The following is a 24,953-nucleotide window of genomic DNA, read 5'->3' on the forward strand; positions in this document are numbered from 1 at the left end:
CTCCCTCCTCATGGGAGACAGCAGCGTTGATGAAGATGGTGGTGGTGTCGATGGAGATGCCTTCCGGGGGCACTTCCCCGTCCCGGCGGCGTGCCGGAACAGAGACTCCTGTCCCCCAGATCTTGGCTTCGCGATGGCGGCGGCTCTGGAAGGTTTCTCGTACCGTGGCTTTTCCGTATCAAAGATTTAGGTCAGGGACCTTTAAATAGGCGAAGAGGCGGAGTCGGAAGGCTGACGAGGCGGTGACACCATAGGGGGGCGCGCCCCCCCTGGGCCGCGCCGCCCTGTCATCTGGTGGCCCTGTGGCCCCTCTCTGGTCCCTCTCGGGTGTTCTGGAAGCTTCGTGGAATTCTAAGATGCTGGGCGTTGATTTCGTCCAATTCCGAGAATATTTCCTTACTAGGATTTCTGAAACCAAAAACAGCTGAAAACAGGAACTGGCACTTCAGCATCTCGTCAATAGGTTAGTTCCGGAAAATGCATAAAATCATCATAAAGTGTGAACAAAACATGTAAGTATTGTCATAAAACAAGCATGGAACATCAGAAATTATAGGTACGTTGGAGACGTATCACATATCGCAACAATCTGCTCACGAGGAAGGCATCATCGCCCACTTGGAGTCGCAAAATCGGTGCTTCGTTAGTAAGTGCCTCAACTATCTTGTTTCTTCGTGAACTCTTTCTTTTGCACTTGTTGATAACCCGAGGTTTGTCTTCGGCAGGGAAGATGCATCAAGATTTTGATCTTGAGAATCCTGAAGATGATCGCCTTCTTGACGCGCTTTCTCTCCTAGAAATTCATGGAGACGAAGTACGCCAAAGCATTGCTGATGCCAAGTCAGCATTTTCTCGACTGTTCCCCTACTTCTTCGCGAAGAAAGAACAGCCCGCTACCTTCGCTGCACTGGCCATGCACTTCATCCCTTAGGAAGATCTTGGGCTAGGTCTCCGGCAAGAGGGCTTGAGGATTGGCGTGGAAGGCACCCTTGCTTTGGTTGCCGAAAGCCAACAAAATGTCGACTGGACGAAGGTTGGTGACGTCAAGAAGATGGAGACGAAGAGGTGGCAATCTTTGATTAAAGCTGCCAAGCCGAACTCGAAGAAGATCCTCTCCTTCCTTGGATGCAAACCAACTCCTTCCCCTAGCTCGACGAAGCCAGAGGTCAAGTAGACCGTCTTGTCCTTGTCTTTTGCTTTGTTCTTTCTCTTTTGTCATTGTCGCCATAGTAGCTTTGTCGACAGCTGGCCATTAGTTCACTAGGAACCTTCTTTTGTAATGCTCATGTAAACATCTGAATGAATTAATGAAAAGCTATCTTGCCAAGTTATTGATATTGAATTTTTTTCCTTTCCAGTTGATTTTTGACAACTATACCGCGGTGCCTCGTCCTTCGGATGCATTACTGGCCACATCCTACTCGAGAAAAACTTCCGTTGACGAGTTTATCGAAAATTCTTCGAGTGCTGGTCAGATGGAAGATTTGAACGAACTTCGACAACAACTTCAGTCGATGAAGAAACGAGCTCTCGTAATAATGGAGCAGTCTTGAAGATCATCTGAGAAAGAAAAATTGGCCCTTCAGCAGGCTCAGGAAGCCTTAGCACTAAAGGAAGCCACGGTTACTGAAACTGCACAGGCTACTGCACGAGAAGATTATAACTGATGAATGACCCCAGCTTGGATATGGCGGGTACACTTCCTGAGTTTGACCATATTCAACTTTTTCTTTCTTGTTTTCTGTCTCTCGCTAATGCTTCCAACGTCTAGGTTATTTTTTGGATACTGCTGCCGAAGATCAACGTGTTGAAGCAAGGTCCAATGTGCTTCTCAAACTTGCATTGGAACATGATTCTAACTTTTGGGCCACGCCGGAACGTACCCGACAGATCGTCAGATTTCATGATCGGGCAGGTCAAGTTTGCGATTTCCTCGACTTCTGCTCGAGGACGATGTTTCTGATTTATAATACCATGTTTCCTCGAAACTCCCAGCCGAAAACCCTTCCTGCCTTGATGAATAAATTTCGGGATGTGATACGTCCAATTTGCATCACTATTTTATATCATAATTTGCTGTTATTCATTGATATATTTCATATTGGGACACATTACTTATGTTATTTCATCTATTTTGCATGTTTCATCGTTATTGGAGGATCGAACACCGGAGCCAGGATTCTGCTGGAAAAAGCACTGTCAGAACGCAATATTTCGGAAGATCAACTCTGGAAGGAAATTATACCAAAAATCCTATTTTTCAAGATGACGAAGGAAGCCAGAAGGAGGAGCCAGGAGCAGCCAGGGTGGGCCCACACCCTAGGGCGGCGCGGCCCAGGCCCTGGCCGCGCCGGCCTGTGGTGTGGAGGGCCCACGACCCTTTTCGCCTCCTTTTCTTCGCCAAACCCTTCGTCCCGAAGACCTAAGCCACAGAGGGTACCTCGCGAAGAGTTACAGCCGCCTCTGCGGGGCGGAGAACACCAGAGAGAAAAGAGCTCTCCGGCGGGCAGGAATCCGCCGGGGAAATTCCCTCCGGGAGGGGGAAATCGTCGCCATCGTCACCATCATCGAGCTGGACATCATCGCCATCACCATCATCATCATCTCCACCATCATCACCGCCGTCATCACCGCTGGACACCGACACCGCCATAGCAATTTGGGTTTGATCTTGATTGTTTGATAGGGGAAACTCTCCCGGTATCGATTTCTACTTGTTGTTGATGCTATTGAGTGAAACCATTGAACCAAGTTTATGTTCAGATTGTTATTCATCATCATATCACCTCTGATCATGTTCCGTATGATGTCTCGTGAGTAGTTCGTTTAGTTCTTGAGGACATGGGTGAAGTCTAAATGTTAGTAGTGAACTATGGATGAGTAATATTCAATGGTGTGATATTTAAGTTGTGGTGTTATTCTTCTAGTGGTGTCATGTGAACGTCGACTACATGACACTTCACCATTTATGGGCCTAGGGGAATGCATCTTGTACTCGTTTGCCAATTGCGGGGTTGCCGGAGTGACAGAAACCTAAACCCCCGTTGGTATATCGATGCAGGAGGGATCGCAGGATCTCAGAGTTTAAGGCTGTGGTTAGATTTATTTCTTAATTACTTTCTTGTAGTTGCGGATGCTTGCAAGGGGTATAATCACAAGTATGTATTAGTCCTAGGAAGGGCGGTACATTAGCATAGGTTCACCCACACAACACTTATCACAACAATGAAGATTATTTAGCCGTATGTAGCGAAAGCACTAGACTAAAATCCCGTGTGTCCTCGAGAACGTTTGGTCATTATAAGTAAACAAACCGGCTTGTCCTTTGTGCTAAAAAGGATTGGGCCACTCGCTGCAATTATTACTCTCGCACTTTACATACTCGTACTTTATTCAACAGTTACATCAAACCCCCCTGAATACTTGTCTCGTGAGCATTTACAAAGAATCCTTCATCGAAACTGCTTGTCAACACCTTCTCGCTCCTCGTTGGGATCGACATTCTTACTTATCGAAGATACTACGATACACCCCCTATACTTGTGGGTCATCAAGACTATTTTCTCGCGCCGTTGTCGGGGAGTGAAGCGCTATTGGTAAGTGGAATTGGTAAGGAAAACCTTTACCGTTGTGCTGATTTTATTTCTCGCCTGCTGCTATAAGTCAATATGGAGAGATCTTCTCTTCAATTTCTATTTGGGAAATCTACTACTACTGCAACGGTAGTGGATGAGGCGCCAGTGAGGAAGTAATACCATATAAAATACCTATGAAAATTATTGAACGTGTTATGGATAACCGCTATGAAGGGGATGGAACCGTCCATCCCGGTGATCATTTAATGTTTTTGCATGAATTATGCGGGTTATTCAAATGTGCAGGTATTGCTATGGATGAAGTGAGGAAGAAACTATTCTCTTTGTCGCTGTCCGGTAAAGCGGCGCATTGGTATAAATTCTTGGATAATGAGGACTCTCTTGAATGGAATGATATTGTGCCCCGGTTTTATTCTAAGTTCTATCCTCCAAGTGAAATTCATAAGGATCGGAATCGCATATATAATTTTTGGCCTCATGATGGAGAGAGTATTGCCCAAGCTTGGGGGAGATTGAAGTCTTTAATGCTCAAATACCCCATTCATGAGCTTCCTGGTAATGTTATTATTGATAATTTCTATGCAAGACTTTCTTTTCAAGACAAGACCTTGCTGGATACTTCTTGTTCTGGATCATTTACACGCAACAAAGAAGAGTTTAAAAGGGACCTTCTTGATCGAATCCAAGAAAATATCAGGTTGGGAGAACGACAAAGATCGAGAATCGTATAATTTATGATTATAAATGCATTGAAGCTTTTATGGATACCGATAAATTTCGTAATATGAGTGCTACATATGGTCTTGATTCTCAAGTTGTCTGTAAATCTTTTTAAAGCTTTTGCCTCTCATTATGAATTGCCAAAGAAGAACTTTGATAAGTATCATGAACCATATAAAGATAAAATTGATTCATCTATTAATAAATGTGTTGTAGTTGAAACTCGCTGATCATGTTATTCCCGAGGTTTATATTGAAAAAACTCCTTTCCCCGCTAAAATGAAGGAGTACTCTGTTATAAATAGTGCGGTTCATAAAAGTGAAAAGAAACCTGTAGAACCTGAAGAACAAATAAAAGTTGAACCTGCTGTTGCAATAGTTAAAGATCTTGTGACTGAAAATGTGGAGGATGGTCATATTATTTTCTGTGAAGATGCTTCTAATATTGTTTCACATCCTAATAAACCAAAACAAGCTAGTGTTCCTATGCTATCTGTTAGAATTGGTGATCATTGTTATTATGGATTATGTGATATTGGTGCAAGTGTTAGTGCTATTCCGTATGAGCTTTACACGGAGATTATGCACGAAATTGATTCTTGTGAACTTGAAGATATTGATGTGGTTATTCAGCTGGCTAATAGAGAAACTATTTCTCCAATTGGTATTGTTCGAGATGTGGAAGTCTTATGCGGTAAGATTAAATATCCTGCTGACTTTTTGGTACTTGGTTCTGCTGCTAGTGATTATTGTCCTATTATTTTTGGTAGACCTTTTCTAAATACTTGTGGAGCTATTATAGATTGCAAGAAAGAGAAAATTTTGACTAAATTCGCTGGTGAATCTTATGAGTTTAACTTCTGTAAATTTACTAAAACTCCTTATAAAGCTGATTTGCCTAGTAATGATATTAAAATGGAGCAATGTGCATCTATTGTTCTTGTTCCTAATAATCCTTTGCAGCAACATTTGGAGGATAGCGAGAGCGAAATTTTTAGGAAAGAAAGAGATGAGCTTGAGGAAATTTTTCTTCGCCAACCTATTCTCAAGCATGATTTACCGGTGGAAGATTTGGGTACAACACCGCCACCAAAGGAAGATCCTGTTTTTGATTTAAAGCCTTTACCTGATAATCTTAAATATGCTCATATTGATGATAAGAAAATATATCCTGTTATTATTAGTTCTAAGCTTTCAGAGATTGAGGAAGAAAGGTTATTGGAAATATTGAAGAAGCATCGAGGCGCTATTGGCTACACTCTTGATGATTTGAAGGGGATTTCTCCGTCTATATGCCAACATGCTATTAATATGGAAGATGATGCAAAGCCTGTTGTTGAACCTCAGCGTCGTCTAATTCCGAAGATGAAGGAAGTGGTAAGGAATGAGGTATTACGACTTCTTGAAGCTGGTATTATATATCCTATTGCTGATAGTAGATGGGTTAGTCCTGTGCATTGCGTTCCCAAGAAAGGAGGTATGACTGTTGTGCCTAATGATAATGATGAGCTCATTCCTCAAAGAGTAGTTGTAGGGTATAGAATGTGCATTGATTTTCGAAAAGTTAATAAAGTTACTAAGAAAGATCATTACCCTTTACCATTTATTGATCAAATGCTAGAAAGATTGTCTAAAAATACTCATTTTTGCTTTCTTGATGGTTATTCTGGGTTTTCACAAATTGCTGTTAAAGCTAAAGATCAAGAGAAAACCACCTTTACCTGTCCCTATGGAACTTATGCTTATAGACGCATGCCTTTTGGTTTATGTAATGCTCCTGCTACTTTTCAAAGATGCATGTCTGCTATTTTTCATGGTTTTTGTGAAAGTATTGTAGAGGTATTCATGGATGATTTTTCCGTCTATGGGAATTCTTTTGATAGTTGCTTGCGAAACCTTGATAAAGTTTTGCAGAGATGTGAAGAAACTAACCTTGTTCTTAATTGGGAGAAATGCCACTTTATGGTTAATGAAGGAATTGTATTGGGACATAAAATTTCTGAGAGAGGTATTGAAGTTGATAGAGCTAAAGTTGAAGCAATTGAGAAGATGCCCTATCCGAGGGATGTTAAAGGTATTCGTAGTGTTCTTGGTCATGCTGGGTTTTATAGGAGATTTATTAAAGATTTCTCCAAGATTTCAAAGCCTCTTACTAATCTTCTTCAAAAAGATGTACCATTTGTTTTTGATGATGATTGTAAGGAAGCTTTTGAAACTCTTACGAAAGCCTTAACAACTGCTCCTATAGTTGAACCTCCTGATTGGAACTTACCCTTTGAAATTATGTGTGATGCTAGTGATTTTGCTGTAGGCGCTGTTCTTGGACAGCGAGTAGATAAAAAACTGAATGTTATTCATTATGCTAGTAAAACTCTTGATGCTGCTCAAAGAAATTATGCTACAACTGAAAAGGAATTATTAGCTGTAGTCTTTGCTTGTGATAAATTTAGATCTTATATTGTTGATTCAAAAGTTACTATTCATACTGATCATGCTGCAATTAGATACCTAATGACAAAGAAAGATGCTAAGCCTAGGCTTATTAGATGGGTACTTCTTTTGCAAGAATTTGATCTACATATTGTAGATAGGAAAGGTGCTGATAATCCTATTGCTGATAATTTGTCTAGAATGGAAAATATTGCTTATGATCCCTGCTCTCGTTAATGATAGTTTTCCAAATGAACAATTGGCTGTAATAAAGGTGAGCTCGCGAGACAGTCCTTGGTATGCTGATTATGCTAACTTTATTGTTTCCAAGTACTTGCCTCCAACCTTTTCAGCTCAGCAAAGGAGGAAATTCTTTTATGACTTGAGGCATTATTTCTGGGATGACCCACACTTATATAAAGAAGGAGTGGATGGTATTATGCGAAGATGTGTCCCTGAATATGAACAACAGGAGATATTGAGTAAATGTCATGGTAGTGCTTATGGAGGACATCACGCCGGAGAAAGAACCGCGCAAAAGGTTCTACAATCAGGTTTTTATTGGCCAACTCTCTTCAAGGATGCGAGAAAGTTTATTTTATCTTGTGATGAATGCCAAAGGGTTGGTAATATCTCCAGACGCAATGAAATGCCTATGAATTATACTCTTGTTATTGAACCGTTTGATTGTTGGGGATTTGACTTTATGGGACCTTTTCCATCTTCGGAAGGTAACACTCATATACTTGTTGCTGTTGATTATGTTACTAAATGGGTGGAAGCTATACCTACAAAAAGTGTTGATGGTGAGACCTCTTTAAGAATGCTCTTAGATATTATTTTTCCTAGATTTGGAGTACCTAGATATATTATGACTGATGGAGGTTCTCATTTTATTCATGGAGGTTTTAGAAAAACTCTTGCTAAGTATGGTATTAATCATAGAATTGCTTCTGCTTATCATCCTCAAACTAGTGGTCAAGTAGAATTATCAAATAGAGAGATTAAATCTATTTTGGGAAAAACCGTTAATAAAACTAGAAAGAATTGGGCTAGTAAATTGAAGGATGCACTTTGGGCTTATAGAACTGCGTATAAAAATCCCATGGGAATGTCACCTTATAAAATGGTTTATGGGAAAGCTTGTCATTTACCTTTAGAACTAGAGCACAAAGCTTATTGGGCTGTTAGAGAATTAAATAAAGATCCTAAACTTGCCGGTGATAAGAGGTTGTTGCAATTGAGTTCTCTAGATGAATGGAGAAGTGAAGCTTATGAAAATGCTAAACTCTTTAAAGAGAAAGTTAAAAAATGGCATGATAGGAGGATTATCAAAAGAGAATTTAATATTGGGGATAAAGTCCTATTGTATCGGTCTCGTCTCAGATTCTTTGCAGGGAAATTACTCTCGAAATGGGAAGGACCATATGTTGTCGAGGAGGTGTATCGTTCAGGAGGAATCAAAATTAGCTCTCTCCAAGGCAATGCTACGCAAGTGGTGAATGGACAAAGACTCAAGCATTATATCTCAGGTGATTCCTATAATGTTGATGTCGATATTATTCGAGTGGAGACACCGGAAGATTTCATCAAAGGACAAATTGACAGTCCGCCAGAACTCGACTTTGAATAGGTAACAGTACTGGTAATGAAAAGTACGCAATTTACTTTCCGAACTATATTTTTGCTGTTTTTGGAAAATATGAGAAATTACGAGTTCGAAACGGAGTGGAAAGGACGCACGAGGGGGTGCCACCATAGGCGGCGCGGCCTGACCTCGGGGCCCGCGCCGGCCTATGGTTTGGCCGCCCATCGCTCCTTTCCGACTCTCGTTCGATCTGGTATTTTCCTTATTTCGCGAAAATATTTGCTATATAATCTCCGGACCCCTGGAGGTCCGTATATCGTGTTTTCGACGTGTTTTGTTTCGAGCTGTTTCTGCCAGGATTTGTTTCGGATCTAGAGTCATCATGTCTTCGTCGGAAACTCCGAAGGACGGCTCCAGCAAGGATGTTGGCAACTTGTACGTGGAGGAGCTGAAGATGCACCCCAAGGAGTTGCTGCTCGTTGAAGGAGAACTGCAGGTCAAGGATGTCCAGGGTCCTAAAGGAGAAGGAAGCCTGGAAGACAGGATGGAGAAGTTAGAACAAGAGGTTTTCAAGTACAAGAAGATGGCTGAGCGTGAGGTGGATATCTTCCACAGGATTGTGTCTCGAACTCATTGCTGAACATGAGAAGGAAGCGCAAAGCTTTGGAGCGACATCCTCTCGCTTCACGACACCACCAACAAGCTCCCAGCACAACTCTCTGATTTTCAGAATCAGAACTGTGAGTATGAAAACAGGTTTAAATACATAAGCCGTGTCGCTAGTTTCGTGGATCCCGAGACCAAGACGTCGTTTCTTGATGGAGAGCCTCTTCCTTGGAAGTTTGATGACGGGAGTTCATCACCACCATCGCCGCAGGAGTAATTCATCATCGGTATTGGCATCCCCTTGGTTTGTTCCAAGCTTGGGGGAGTGCCGCGGTATCACATTATCACTACCTTTTACTTTTATTGTCAAGTAGTGTCATATCATGAGTAGGGAAGTTATCATATAAGATGGGTTGCGTTTGGAAGTATCTCTCCTTTAGTTGGTTGTCTATGTATCCCTTGGTGTGAGTTATCGTTATGGAATATTAATGAGAAGTCTTATCATTTACATATTGCACATCTTATTTTAGTTTGCAATCTTTACTATATGATTCACCTTGTTGTTAGTATTGGTATCACTTTGGGAGCATTGAATAAATCTATTTGGTTTTGGCAAACTTAGCATTGGTCAATAGCAACAACACTTTGAGGTTTAAATAGAAAAGAGAAATACATGTAGATGTTTCATTGTCTTTCTTGTTAGCTCATAGCTTATTATTCTGAAGTTAAAATTGTTTGTACTTACAAGGAAGATGCATGATTGTTTCTATCACATGTATATTTGTTTGTTTCCCTCGACTCTTATGCTTGCTAATTAACCTTGCTAGCCAAAGACCTGTACTGAGAGGGAATACTTCTCGTGCATCCAAACCTTAACCCGAACCTATGCCATTTGTGTCCACCATACCTACCTACTACATGGTATTTTCTGCCATTCCAAGTAAATACTTCATGTGCTACCTTTAAACAATTCAAAACTTAGTATCTCTTATTTGTGTCAATGTTTCATAGCTCATGAGGAAGTATGTGGTGTTTTATCTTTCAATCTTGTTGGGCAACTTCCACCAATGGACTAGTGGCTTCACCCGCTTATCCAATAATTTTGCAAAAAGAGCTGGCAATGGGATTCCCAGTCCCAAATTAATTAAACTAAATAGACACTCCTCCATGGTATGTGATTGATGGACGGCACCCGAAGGATTCGGTTAGCCATGGTTTGTGTAAGCAAAGGTTGGGGGGAGTGTCATCATCATAATAAAACTAAAGTAAAAAGGCACTCCTTCATGGTATGAGATTGTTGGCAGGCACCCGAGGATTCGGTTAGCCATGGTTTGTGAAAGAAAGGTTGGAAGGAGTGCCACACAAAATGAAAATAATATGGGAGCCGCTCTTAGGAGGTTGTCTGGCAAGGGGGTTAGAGTACCCGCTACCAGTCGTTGACAACAACAAACACCTCTCAAAATGTTACTTTTATTCTCTTTATATGATTGCAAAAATTGAAAAAGCTCTAGCACATGATTTAATCCCTGCTTCCCTCTGTGAAGGGCCTGTCTTTTACTTTATGTTGAGTCAGTAAACCTATTTTCCTCCATCTCAAGCAAGCATTTGAGTAGTTGTGATCAAACCATTATATTGCGATTTGCTACATCATGTCTTTTATTCTTCCTTGTTTAGTACAAGTTTTATCTGAATGAATATAGCTTTGCAAGTTATCAATGACCATGAGAAGACCATTATGATTGAGTATGCAAGTTGTGCCTTATAAACTCTAACATGAGAGCGCTGCTCAATAAGATAAATATAATCTGTTAGTTGTTCTCTGACCAAGAACGAAGTTTGCCATCACCAATCATGATTTCTCATGCACCTTTACTTGTGATTACCCTATACTTGTTTCAATATGAGTTATAAGAGGATGTCTACTATAATGTCCTGTGTGAATGAATATGATGCTTCTTGTCCGTATTTTATTTATCGACTCTTCACTCCATAAACATGTGGTCATGTCTATCGAGCTCAGTTTCGCTTGGGGACAAGCGAAGTCTAAGCTTGGGGGGAGTTGATACGTCCAATTTGCATCACTATTTTATATCATAATTTGCTGTTATTCATTGATATATTTCATATTGGGACACATTACTTATGTTATTTCATCTATTTTGCATGTTTCATCGTTATTGGAGGATCGAACACCGGAGCCAGGATTCTGCTGGAAAAAGCACCGTCAGAACGCAATATTTCGGAAGATCAACTCTGGAAGGAAATTATACCAAAAATCCTATTTTTCAAGATGACGAAGGAAGCCAGAAGGAGGAGCCAGGAGCAGCCAGGGTGGGCCCACACCCTAGAGCGGCGCGGCCCAGGCCCTAGCCGCGCCGGCCTGTGGTGTGGAGGGCCCACGACCCTTTTCGCCTCCTTTTCTTCGCCAAACCCTTCGTCCCGAAGACCTAAGCCACAGAGGGTACCTCGCGAAGAGTTACAGCCGCCTCTGCGGGGCGGAGAACACCAGAGAGAAAAGAGCTCTCCGGCGGGCAGGAATCCGCCGGGGAAATTCCCTCCGGGAGGGGGAAATCGACGCCATCGTCACCATCATCGAGCTGGACATCATCGCCATCACCATCATCATCATCTCCACCATCATCACCGCCGTCATCACCGCTGGACACCGACACCGCCATAATAATTTGGGTTTGATCTTGATTGTTTGATAGGGGAAACTCTCCCGGTATCGATTTCTACTTGTTGTTGATGCTATTGAGTGAAACCATTGAACCAAGTTTATGTTCAGATTGTTATTCATCATCATATCACCTCTGATCATGTTCCGTATGATGTCTCGTGAGTAGTTCGTTTAGTTCTTGAGGACATGGGTGAAGTCTAAATGTTAGTAGTGAACTATGGATGAGTAATATTCAATGGTGTGATATTTAAGTTGTGATGTTATTCTTCTAGTGGTGTCATGTGAACGTCGACTACATGACACTTCACCATTTATGGGCCTAGGGGAATGCATCTTGTACTCGTTTGCCAATTGCGGGGTTGCCGGAGTGACAGAAACCTAAACCCCCGTTGGTATATCGATGCAGGAGGGATCGCAGGATCTCAGAGTTTAAGGCTGTGGTTAGATTTATTTCTTAATTACTTTCTTGTAGTTGCGGATGCTTGCAAGGGGTATAATCACAAGTATGTATTAGTCCTAGGAAGGGCGGTACATTAGCATAGGTTCACCCACACAACACTTATCACAACAATGAAGATTATTTAGCCGTATGTAGCGAAAGCACTAGACTAAAATCCCGTGTGTCCTCGAGAACGTTTGGTCATTATAAGTAAACAAACCGGCTTGTCCTTTGTGCTAAAAAGGATTGGGCCACTCGCTGCAATTATTACTCTCGCACTTTACATACTCGTACTTTATTCAACTGTTACATCAAACCCCCCTGAATACTTGTCTGTGAGCATTTACAGTGAATCCTTCATCGAAACTGCTTGTCAACACCTTCTGCTCCTCGTTGGGATCGACATTCTTACTTATCGAAGATACTACGATACACCCCCTATACTTGTGGGTCATCAGGATGCTCCTCGGATCCATGAGTTTGTGAGAGCTCAACTGACTGCCGGAGCTAGGTTTGCCATGATTATGTTGCAGATCTGCTATCTGAAGTTAGACATGACCAAGATTGTCGCCAAATGTCAAGCCAAACTGACTAGGAGGAGGAGGAACATTGACAAAATCAACGATGCTGTGACCCCTGTAGCTGAAGAGATGATGGACGAATTACTTCGACTCGATGCCGAATTCTTCGTAAGAGGTAGCTATGCTGAACATAGGACTGGTGCTGCAAGCAATGAGGGTGTAAACATAGATGATATACTTGGGCAGAACTAAACGTTTCTTTTTCCCTTGTCGATTTTTCTTTGATAGTAAGAATATATATATTGTAAGCATAAAAATATCTTGTATGTTTTTTCTTTTACCAAGCCCCCGAGCTTTTTGTTGGCCGGTGATTATATCTTTGTTGAATTGCAAACTACTTTTACGCAAAGGCGAATAACTGTTTTGTGCAAAGGTCTATATATATATATTGTTTTTGCGGGTTACGAGCCCCCGAGCCTGTCGACAAAAAAGATGTATATCACCAATATATTTATTATATTGCAGCAGCGCGAGCCCGCCTCATTAAAAACCTTTCAGCCCCACTCGGTGTCCTGAAAGGAAAAGAGTGCGTCTGAAAACTCGCGGGCGTTTCAGTACATTGTATGTTTACAGAGGAGACTATATTTCGCCTTCAGGCGTAAAAACGTCTAAGTTGCGCCACGTTCCAGGGATTTGGCTCGGCGATCCTATCTTTTTGTCCTTTATTCTGTATGCTCCTCCTTCAGTTACTTCTGTGACGATGTAAGGGATAATCCATGGTGACTCAAGTTTCTCGTGGCTATTTTGTGTAAGCCGAAGAACTAAATCGCCTACTTGGAAAGATCTTGGACGCAAACGTCGACTGTTGTAGTTTTTCAGATCTTGTTGGTACTTAGTGACTCGTGACAGTACTTCGTCTCGAGCTTCGTCGAGCGCATCGACATCGTCATCCAATGCCTTTCTTGAGGTTTCTTCGTCATATTCTGCCACTCTCGAAGAATTGTGTTCTATTTCTATCGGCAACACTGCCCCAGCTCCATGGACCAGGAAAAACGGAGTTTCCTGTGTCGCTGTATTTGGTGTTATTCGAATACTCCATAGAACAATGGGCAACTTCTCTGGCCATGTGTGTCAAGCTTTTTCCAATGGTGTTAGCAGACATTTCTTGATGCAGTTGCAGATGATGCCGTTTGCTTTCTCGACCTGACCATTGGTCTGCGGGTGCGCAACTGATGCAAAGTATAGTTTGATGCCTACCTCTACGCAATAAGCTTTGAATTCTTTGGATGTGAAATTGCTGCCGTTGTCTGTGACTATGCTATGAGGGACTCCAAATCGAAAAACGATACTTTTCACAAACTTGATTGCAGATGCTGCATCTGGTGAATTTATCGGCTTCGCTTCTATCCACTTTGTGAACTTGTCGACAGCTACGAGCATGTACTCGTATCCTTCTGGCCAAGCCTTGTGCAATTTTCCCACCATATCGAGACCCCACTGAGCAAAGGGCCATGACAATGGAATTGGCATCAACTCTGCTTCCAGAGAGTGCAGTTTTGCGGCAAAACTTTGGCACGCGTCACAAGTACGTACTATGTCCTTTGCATCCTCAATGGTTGTTAGCCAGTAGAATCCTGCTATGAAAACATTGGCTGCTATATCTCGGCTGCTTGCGTGATGTCCGCACACCCCTTCGTGTACATCCTTCAAAATTAGCCTTCCTTCCTCGGGTGTAACGCATCTTTGTAGTACTCCCGAAATACTTCGTTTGTATAGCTCTCCTTTGACCACAATAAAGGTTTTAGAACGCCTGATAACTCGCCTTGCTTCGACTGGATCGTCGGGTAGTTCCTTTCTCAAGATGTATGCTATGTATGCCTGCATCCAGGGAATCTGTACCACCATTACCACGTGTGGTTCCTCTTCTTCTTCTGATGGTACTATGTTAGCCCCCGAGGCTTTTTCGACCTTCTCCTTCTGCTGTTTCTTCGCCTTGGTTGATCTTTCAGCTATCTCCTCCCAAAATACGCCAGGTTGAATTACGAGACACTGCGACCCGATGTTTGCGAGAACATCGGCTTCATCATTGCTGAGCCTGCTAATATGATTTACCTCGCATCCATCAAATAGCCTCTCGAGCTCATTGTATACTTCCTTGTATGCTATCATGCTATCATTGACTGCGTCGCATTGATTCATCACTTGTTGAGCCACCAACTGTGAGTCGCCAAAGATTTTTAATCAAGTTGCGCCACAAGCCTTTGCCATCTTCATCATGTGTATCAGTGCTTCGTACTCTGCTTCATTATTGGATGCATTTGGAAACGTCATCCGTAGCACATACTTCAACTTGTCGCCTTGGGGTGATACTAATATCACGCCTGCTCCTGCTCCTTCTAATCTTTTTCACCCGTCGAAGTTCATAGTCCAAGTTCTTGACAAATTTGGAGGTCCCATGTTTTGTAGCTCCATCCACTCTGCGATGAAGTCTGGTAAGATCTGTGACTTTATTGCTTTTCTTTTCTCGTATGTGATGTCCCGAGGGGAAAGTTCTATTCCCCAAAGAGAGACATTGACCACTATTATCGGATGTGCCGAAAAATAGTGTCGCGGTTTTCTTGCCGTTGTAGACACTCCATATGCCAACTTCTGATACTGCGGGTATCGCTGTTTTGAAGGCGATAAAACTTCGCTGACAAAGTATACCGGCCGCTGCACTCCGTGGAGTTTTCCTTCTTCTTCTCTTTCGACCACATGGACTGTGCTGACCACCTGAGGCGTGGCTGCTATATATAACAGGAGAGGCTCCTTCTCCTTGGGTGCCACCAGGATTGGTGGTGTCGAGATTGTGCATTTGAGGTCCTCGAAAGCTCTGTCTGCTTCCTCGTTCCACTGAAATTTGTCACCTTGTTTGATTAAAGCGTAAAATGGCAACGCCTTTTCTCCTAGCCTGGCGACGAATCTGCTTAGAGCTGCAACTCGCCCAGTCAGCTGTTGTATTTCCTTCAGCTTTGTTGGCTTCCGCATTGTTACAATAGCTTGTATTTTCTCTGGATTGGCTTCGATTCCTCTTGCTGACACTAGGAACCCGAGAAGATCTCCTGCAGGAACGCCAAAAGAGCACTTTGTCGGGTTCAGCTTGAGGCAGAACTTGTCGAGGTTGTCAAAAGTTTCCTTCAGATCCTCGATCAACGTTAACCCCTTCTTTGTTGTTATGACGATATCGTCTATGTATACTTGTACGTTCTTGCCAATCTGTGTGGCGAGACACTTCTGCATCATCCGCTGATATGTTGCTCCCGCGTTTTTCAATCCAAAGGGCATTGTTCTGTAGCAGAACACGCCATAAGGTGTTATAAAAGCTGTTTTGACCTCGTCGTCTTCTTTTAATCTGATTTGGTTATAACCAGAGTATGCGTCCAGGAAGGAAAGACGTTCACAGCCTACCGTGGAGTCGATAATTTGATCGATCCTTGGGAGGGGAAAGTGATCCTTTGGACAATGTTTATTGAGACACGTGAAGTCAACGCACATGCGAAGGACTTTCGTGTTTTTCTTCGGGACCAGTACGGGGTTAGCTACCCACGTGGCCTCTGTATGTAACTCTTTGATAAAGCCAGCCCTCTGAGTCGATTTATTTCTGACAGCATAGCTTTACGGTTTGGTTTCGAAAAACGCCGCAAAGGTTGTTTTATTGGCCTCGCCACTGGATCCAAATTAAGGTGGTGTTTGGCAAGTTCCCTGGGTACTCCTGGCATGTCAGCTGGGCACCATGCGAAGATTTCCCAGCGCTCACGGAGGAACTCGACGAGCGCGCTTTCCTATGCGAGATCCATATTTGCTGCAATGGATGTCGTTTTCTTGGGATCCGTCGGGTGGATCTGTACCTCCTTAGAATTCTTGGTAGTGTTAAAGGTTGGTTCTTTGAGTGGCCTCCCTACATCTGGCAACACATCATAGTCTGTTGTTAACCTTGATTCCATATACTCTGCTTGCATCCCGAAGGTTTCCGACAGTCGATGAAAATCCTTGTCGTACTTATCAGCTAGCGCAAAACTGCCTTTTACTGCAATCGGTCCCTTGGGTCTAGGGAGCCTCCACAACAAGTATGTATAATGTGGTACTTCCATAAACCTGGCGTAAGCTGGTCGCCCCAACATAGCGTGGTACTGTGACGGGTAATCGACAACCTCAAACTCCAGCCTTTCGATCCTGTAATTCTCTCGGGTTCCAAACTGAACGTCGAGATTGATCTTTCCCAGTGGATAACTCGGCTTGTCTGGTGTGATCCCATGGAAACGTGTGCCAGTTGGTTTTAGATTTTCCGGGGATATGTTCATTTTCCTCAATGTATCCGCGTACATAAGATTTAGACTGCTGCCTCCATCTATGAATACTCGTGAAACGTCGAATCCTGCGATCACTGCTGGCAAAATCAATGCTGATTGCCCTGATCGAGGAACTTGCTGCGGGTGGTCTGCTATGGTGAAGCCAATGTCCTGCCCCGACCAATTTAGGTACTCAATTATTGGTGGAGGCATCTTTTCTGCCATGAACACTTATCGCGAAATTACTTTCTGAGCTCTACTAGATGGCCTGGTTTATGAATCATCGAAACCACGCCATTGGTGTCGATATATGGAGGTGGGTTTGGAGCTGCCGCTATTTGTAACTGATGTCGATTTGCATCTGTAATTGCGGGTGGAGGTGGAAGGTGGATCTCACTTCTTGGCCCCTGAGGGTTTCTAGTTGTTGCCCGTGTGTTGGCATGCCCTGCAAATCTCTGCATTGCCTGAAAAGTTCGACAGTCCTTCTGCAAACGCCCTGACTGTCTCTTTCCATTGTTATCGAGGTAAAAGTGCATTTGGCATGGTCCGTTTAAGAGGTCCTCGGGTGAAACGTACGACCTCTGAAAACTTGGTCCACTATTTTTTCTGTTAGGATGGGAGTCGTCCTTGTAATCACTACGCTGCTCGCCACTTCTTTGATGATCATCTCGATTGTTTCCTCCACTGTTTCCTCGAAATCCAGCCGATATTTGCCCAGGAGCGTCATAATTTGAGAACTGCCGAGGAAATCGTCGCCTATTTTGAAAGTTTCGACTGTGATCCTCCTCCGGCGACCCGTGCCGCTTGTTGTGAACATTATTTTCTCCATCTGCCCACCGATTCGCTATCTCCATAAGTGCTGGTATTGTTTTTGGGTTAGTCCTTCCCAGATCCTCGACAAAGCCCCTCCTTCGAATACCAGCAACAAATGCATTCATAGCTCGCTCGTCATATATATTCTCCGCCGAGTATTTTATAATGTTCCATCTCTGAATATACGTTCTCATTGACTCGTCGTATTTCTGTCTGCATGCCCTCAACTGCTCCAGCGATGCAGGTTTCTTGCATGTGGATTTAAAATTCTTCACGAATATGTCCTCGAAACTTTCCCAGCTGTCGACAGACCCAGTAGGCAGCTTCTTTATCCATGATCGTGCGGCTCCACTCAAGTGTACTTGAATGCTCTGCATGGCTGTTGCTCTAGTTCCACCCATCAGCTTCACCGTCTCGAGATAATCAATTAACCAATCCTCAGGATCTTGCAGGCCATCGAATTTTTTGTAATTGTTGGGTAGTTTAAACCCTGATGGAACTCGAGTTTTGCGGACTCGTCTCGTAAAGCACGGGAGCCCGCACAAATCCTCTTCATCAACCTCTGGTGAGTGCCAACGTTCCCTTCTTTCTTGTCGCGCTCTATCCACTCTTGCTTGAGTTGCTGCATCTCTTTCCCCACTCGTTCTTGCGGGATCTTGCACCGCTGCAGTAGGTCGTGGACTATTTTGCCTTGCTGATCCTTTGGGAGGCGTGCTTGCAAACGTTGTTCCCATCACTCCAACTCCTGCCATGGCCATTTTATACAATGGTTCCCTTGGGTCTCCAGGAGGTGGTCTGGACGCCAAGATGAAAGCTTGTGTCGCCATGTATCCAGCTTCCGGTGTTTTGGGAATAATATTACCCCTTGTATCTATTGACATAAAGGACATGTCGAGGTTTTGATCTAGGTTCTCCCTTTCAGCCTCAGGTATATTTTGCCATCGAGATCTTGCCCTGTTTCGAGCTTCTCTATGACTGCTTCCCGAAGTTCCTGATTGTCGGCTCAACTCAGCTCTTCGCTTGCTTGACGCAGAAGCCGCAGCTTGTCTTTTGTCCAACTCGATTTTCTGTTTTTCAAGTTGCCGTCTGGCACGGGCGAGTCTATATTGATATGCTTGTAACTCTTGGGCTGTCGCGGTTACAGTCATTGGATCTGTACCGTCAATGGATCTTGCAACTCTGTCCCATACTGCTTGCGGAAATTGCACCATCTCTGGCGTTTCAGGCCCGACGTACTTGGTTCCCAAACCCCGCGTAAGATCAGCGGGATCGACATACGGGTTTCCTGCATCGTCGAAGTTCTCTGATGTCTCCTCCTGTGGTCGATTTGTATCTCCAATTGCATAGATATGATGGTATTTTGAACTTTGACCTTGGTCGGGATTGGTGACACCGTCATATAGATCGGTGAAGACCTCTCCAACAATAGTGGATCTGCCGATGAAGCCAAAACTGTCTATGCTGTCAAAGTCGCTGCTTATATTGGAGTCCGCGGACGACTCGAAGGAAATGTCGCCAAAGATCTTGACGAGCTTCTTGCTTGCCGTAGACTCGATGAAGCGTGGTGAAGAAATCCCCTCGTTGCCCGTCTCGCACGGTGATGATGAATCCTAAAAATCGGAATCAAGCGCCGACGATCCCGACGAAACCGGAACCTCGAGATGATACGATCCTTCTTTCTCGATGCGGAAGTGGAACCTTCCGAACGTCATCTCCATAGGCTCCTCCAAGTACGCATATGCATCCAAACGGGAGGGCGGGTGAGGAACAAAATCGACTAGATCAGTTTCGATCCGTTTACCTCTATCCATAGCGTTGCTTGCTACCGACGAAGTCGACGATCTTGAACGTGCCATCGAGATCAGCTCCTTGTCGCCTCCAATTCCCACAGATGGCGCCAATTTACAAGGGATTAACTTATCAATACCTACAGATTGTAGACTAGGGTTTAATTGGAAGTAGATGGCTGGTAGATCTCGAGGGTTTCAGCCGAAAAGTACTTGACGATTAAGAGACTAGGGTTATGTTGAGAATGGATTCGATCCTCTCTTTATCCCTCGACTCCCCCTTATATAGGAGGCGGAGCCGAGGATACCGTGTTACACAAGTTTACAGACTCTGGGAGACTTTCTGAGTTCAACCCGTAAAGTTACAAATCTCTATATTTCGAATACAACTCTATCTTTCCTTAACACTAATTGGGCTTCCGAACTTCGTATTCTTCGACATGTGGGCCTTCAGTAAACCCCGGTATCATCTTCGGCAGGTCCATTGGGGATGCCTATGTCACAGTGGGTGTTTCAAAATCGAGAACCTTGCTAGGGAGAAGATTGATGAGAAAGGTGGCAGTGATAAAGGCTTCATCCCAGAACTTGAGAGGCATAGAGGCATTGGCAAGCAATGCAAGACCAACTTCAACTATATTCCGATGTTTTCTTTCAGCTGAGCCATTTTTTTTATGAGCATGAGGACATGATACATGATGGGTAATGCCAACTCTTTGAAAAAATCCATTCAATTTTTCATACTCGCCTCCCCAATCAGTTTGCATAGTAACAATTTTTCTATCAAACTTGCGTTCAACATATTGCTGATAATTAAGGAAAGCTTGATAGACATCAGAACGCTTTTTGAGCAAATAAATCCAGGTGAATTTACTAAAATCATCGATAAAACTTACATAGTATGCATGTTTTCCCATAGAGAGAGAGGGGCAGGACCCCATACATCAGGGAACACTTGCTCCAAAGGAGCAGTAGTTGCAACTGATGGCTCTTGGCCAACTGACAAGAGTCACAAATATATGGAGTACTGTTTTGGGTGTAAGCTATTTTATTTCTTCTAAGAACTTGCTGAATCACAAATCAAGATGGATGTCCTAAGCGACGATGCCATGTAGAGGATGATGGCTTTATTGAAATAAAAGCATGCTTGGCAGTCTCATGGAACATGGGCACCAAGGGATAGAGACCACCCGAGCATGGGCCTCTAAAAAGAACTCTTCGTGTTGCTTGGTCTTTGATTAAGAAGAAGAAAGGATCAAACTCAATAAAGACATGATTATCAAGTGTAAAGCAATGAACTGACAATAGATTTTTGGAGGCACTAGAAACATGGAGATTATTTTTAAGATCAAAGGAACCACGAGGAGAGCGTAAAATTGAATTACCAATGTGACTAATGTTCATACCTGTACTTTCAGCAGTGCGAACACTGTCTTGTCCATGATACTTGTTGGCGATGAGGAGTTTATTCAACTAGCCAGTAATGTGTCAGTGTACCAGTTTGTATCGACACCATAGGAGGCAAGATGAGCACCCTTCTCACGATCATCCTTATTCTTCTTGTCATCTGAGTAGTGCCACCAACACTTGCTAGCAGGGTGACCATGCTTGGTGCATATCTGGCAGTCGGTGTCCACATAGGGAGTAGGAGAGCGGTCAAAGCTACGGCCATTGTCAGACCGATGTCGATCACCTCCACCATCATCTCGGCGTCTGTCACGGCGATCATCCTGACGCTCATCACGGCGCCAATAGCCACCATGGTACGGGGCATAATCATGGGACCGGCCACGTGGAGGAGTGTGGCCACGGGGTGGCGGAGTGCGAACTGATGGAAAGAGACTAGGCAGTGTATTTATATTCAACACTCCTCCTCACGTCTAGGCTATTTTTAGTCCTTAGCGTGGGTTTGGTGCGAGCCGCAGAATCTTTTTTTTTCTTTTGTTTTTAAAATTGCGTGAGCAATGAACTTGAGACCTCTTGGCTCTGATACCATGAAAGATTGCTGCACTAGCCAATTGAATCAAAAGTCCAAACTGATAAAAAGAGACTAGACAATGTATTTATATTCAACAACAAAAACACATTAATTGTTCAAAAAATCGGCCAATTACACGATTACTACCGTTTAATCGCTGCTCGGATGGCGACTGTGTAGAATCGGTCGAATCGCTTGGGTTAATCGTTGGGGCCGTTTAATCTTTCTGACAGCGATTAAACGGGAATCTCCAATTAAAGCCACTCCAAATTTCGACCCCTGCCCTGACCAGCCGCCTCCCGCATCCTTTTCCATGCCGTCGATTTGTGCTGGGCGAACGTGTTTCACAGCCGCCACTGCAGATTGAACTCGCCGCCAGCGGCATGATGCTGACCTCCGGTAGGAGAATCTAGTCCATCCTGTGCTTGCCCGCCAGCCCGTGGCTTATCTCCTTTTCTGACCGCCTGGATCTTCCCTCCGTCTCCCTTCCTTTGATCTGTTGGTCCAGCTGCTCTCCAGCGCGCCATGTATTCTCTATCCGCTCGGGTGCTGCAGTAATTTCTCCCACCTCCACGGTTCCAATCTCTAGATCAATCGAGGTGTGATTTCCTCCTATTCCTCTCCATATCTATTCAAGTTGCTGAACTAGTAGTCTACTCTAGTTTATCAGTTTGAGTCTAGTACACAAGGATTGGAACAGATGATGGTGTTCTAGTATAGTCAGTGTAGATGGCTGCTGCCAATTTTATTTTTGTATGGTGTTCTGTGCATGTTGAATTACTGCCCATTTTAGTTTTGTACGGTGCTTCATGCAACCATTTTTTATTTTTGTATGTTGAATTGCTGCAAAAAAATTGCAATACATGATGCCTTTGCTGTCAACATTTTTAGGGGTAAAAACTCATTCATTGCAACATCAGGTTCGTACCAGCTAGAGTTTCCATTTGGTGAAGTATTAGGAGCAGTAGAGATCTGCAGGTCCTTATCATAGGCAAAAAGAGAGGCTACCGATCTTGCAATGTTTCTTCAAACTTGTACATGACTGGTTGTGGTGTTTCTCGATGTAAGGAAGCTTTTGAGGCCTCACAAAAGAAGAATAAGATGACAGAAAAGAAAGCATAAGAAGTAGATTTAACGGAAGCTGAAAGAAAAGCAAGCTCAAAGAAACCAAGTAGAAGAAGTGACACCTTCAGGATTTACAATCATATTTCTATCTATTCTATTCTGAATGTGAGAGGACTAAGATTTATTTGTTAGACCTGTTTATGTAATATGGATTCTCGTGATGTTCTTTTGCAAGTTTAACCTATTTAATATAGTATAATTTAGTGATCCAAACCCATAATTTTAAAATAATACCTTCAACGATTAATAGTCGACCGACTAAATCAATTAATAGGCCGATTTTCGATTAATCCCGAAACTCAAGCCGACCGAGCAGTTAACGATTACGAATTCTTGCACATTATAGATCCTAACTTTGCATAGAATGCCATATATGTGGGTTATGGGGCTTTAGAGAATAGATAGTTTACCTTCAACTCCTAGTGGGTTCGAGACTCAAATACTTATCGAATTGTACTACGGTGATCCCCTGCACTTGGGGGTTATCGAGATACTTATCTGGCGCTGTTGCCGGGGAGCGTAACACTAAGCTCCTATGTTTGCATTGCTAGTTTACTTTTAGTACCTTTTTATAAAACTAAAACCCAAAAAATAGAAAATGGAAAATATAAAAAATACTCTTGTTATGAGCACAAGTATGAATATATCAATGACACCTTGTTTATGTACTTGAATGCTGCTGAGGATTTCTAAGAAACATAGAGAATCAGAAGAAGTGATAAGATTACAATGTTGCATGAAAGTTCTAAATTCTATTGCTATTGAATTGCTTGACTACTATGCTGATAAAAACTGTTGTTCTGGACAAAATTTTAGACACTTTGATATTCAATGTAGATCCAATGAAGAATATGTTATTGCATCTTATAATAGGTGTGATTATGCTCATTTAGGGATGGAACAACTCGAGCAATTTGTTATTTCTATGAAAGCCTATGAACTATACATCTTCATTTGTGAACATGAAACTTTCCCTGTAGATTCTAAATCTAAAAGTGGAATCATTTGTATCCTTAATCGTTATATAACCAACTTCATTGAAAATATCTATGTTGTTGACTCTAATAAGAGGGTCAATGCTACCCAAGAGAGCACTAATATTTTGCAGGGAGAAGATGATGAAAACATAAACTTGGGGATGCCCATGCAGACCCAAGAGGAAGATAAAGAAGAACCGAAGAAGGAGCATGAAAAAAGCATAAGCTTGGGGATGCCCATGCAACCCCAAGAAGAGCATGCAGAAGAACAAGAGGAGTGAGAATGGAGTAGCTACCCATCTTCAACTCCCAACAATGCTAACACACAAAACACCCCTTCTTATAATATTGATGGTGATACCCTGTGTGATATAAATTTGTCTAATTTATGGGAGGATCATGATGATGTAAAAGAAATAGATGATACCATAAGCTCATTAGATGATTTGTCTTTATGTGGTAATTCTATTCACAACTATGCTATTGAGTGTACTTTTCATGCTTACAAATATTATGTAAGAGGAAGATATAATATCCCTCTTTATGTGTCCATGCTATTTAAAATGCAAGCTACTGGTCATTATATGCATTTGCTACTATTAAGTTGTTGTTATTTATTCTTATATAAAATGTCAATGCATAGGAAGAGAGTGAGACTTAAAAGTTAATGGTTTCAAATCTTGTGTGTGCTCCATATGCTTTCAAATAACTTCTAATTTGAGGACACCTTTATGTCATGGTTAAATTGTAAAATAACTTTATTTATTATTACATAGAAATTAGATTAAATGAGACGGATGAGCAATGAAGAAGTTGGGGTCGACCTTGAGCATAAGTGTTGTTCATGCCAATGGAACCATTGCAAAGTATATATCATTAAAAATCTTCCAACAAAACAAAAAAGAGTGTTTACTTTCTGTATATATATATATATATATTTTATTCTTGAATAAAATAATTTCCCAATAATTACTATAGTTTCCATCTTTTGGCAGAAATTATCATATCATTTGTTTGGAGAACCAACCATTTTGTAGGCACTGGTGTATCAAGTAGATGAAAATATTTCTTTTTTTAGATGAGTAACATGATATGATGTGGAAGAAGTAGAGGACCATAACTACCACGATCATAAGCTTGGGGATGCCCATGCATCCCCCTCTTGTTTCAAATATATCAAGTAAATCATTTCAAACTCATGTTCTAGTTTTATCTTCATGATCCCTTTTGAATGTTTGCGGGGACCATGTTTTTACTTATCTTTGATTGTTTTTTTAGTTTTCCCTATGTATGCTTGTTGTTGCAAGATAGTTTCTTGTTATTTTACTCTCTGATTTCTAAAATAAAGTACCAAGTTTTACCCATTTG

Source organism: Lolium perenne, chromosome 7 (genome assembly GCF_019359855.2).
Source record: "Lolium perenne isolate Kyuss_39 chromosome 7, Kyuss_2.0, whole genome shotgun sequence".
NCBI classification, from domain to species: Eukaryota; Viridiplantae; Streptophyta; class Magnoliopsida; order Poales; family Poaceae; genus Lolium; species Lolium perenne.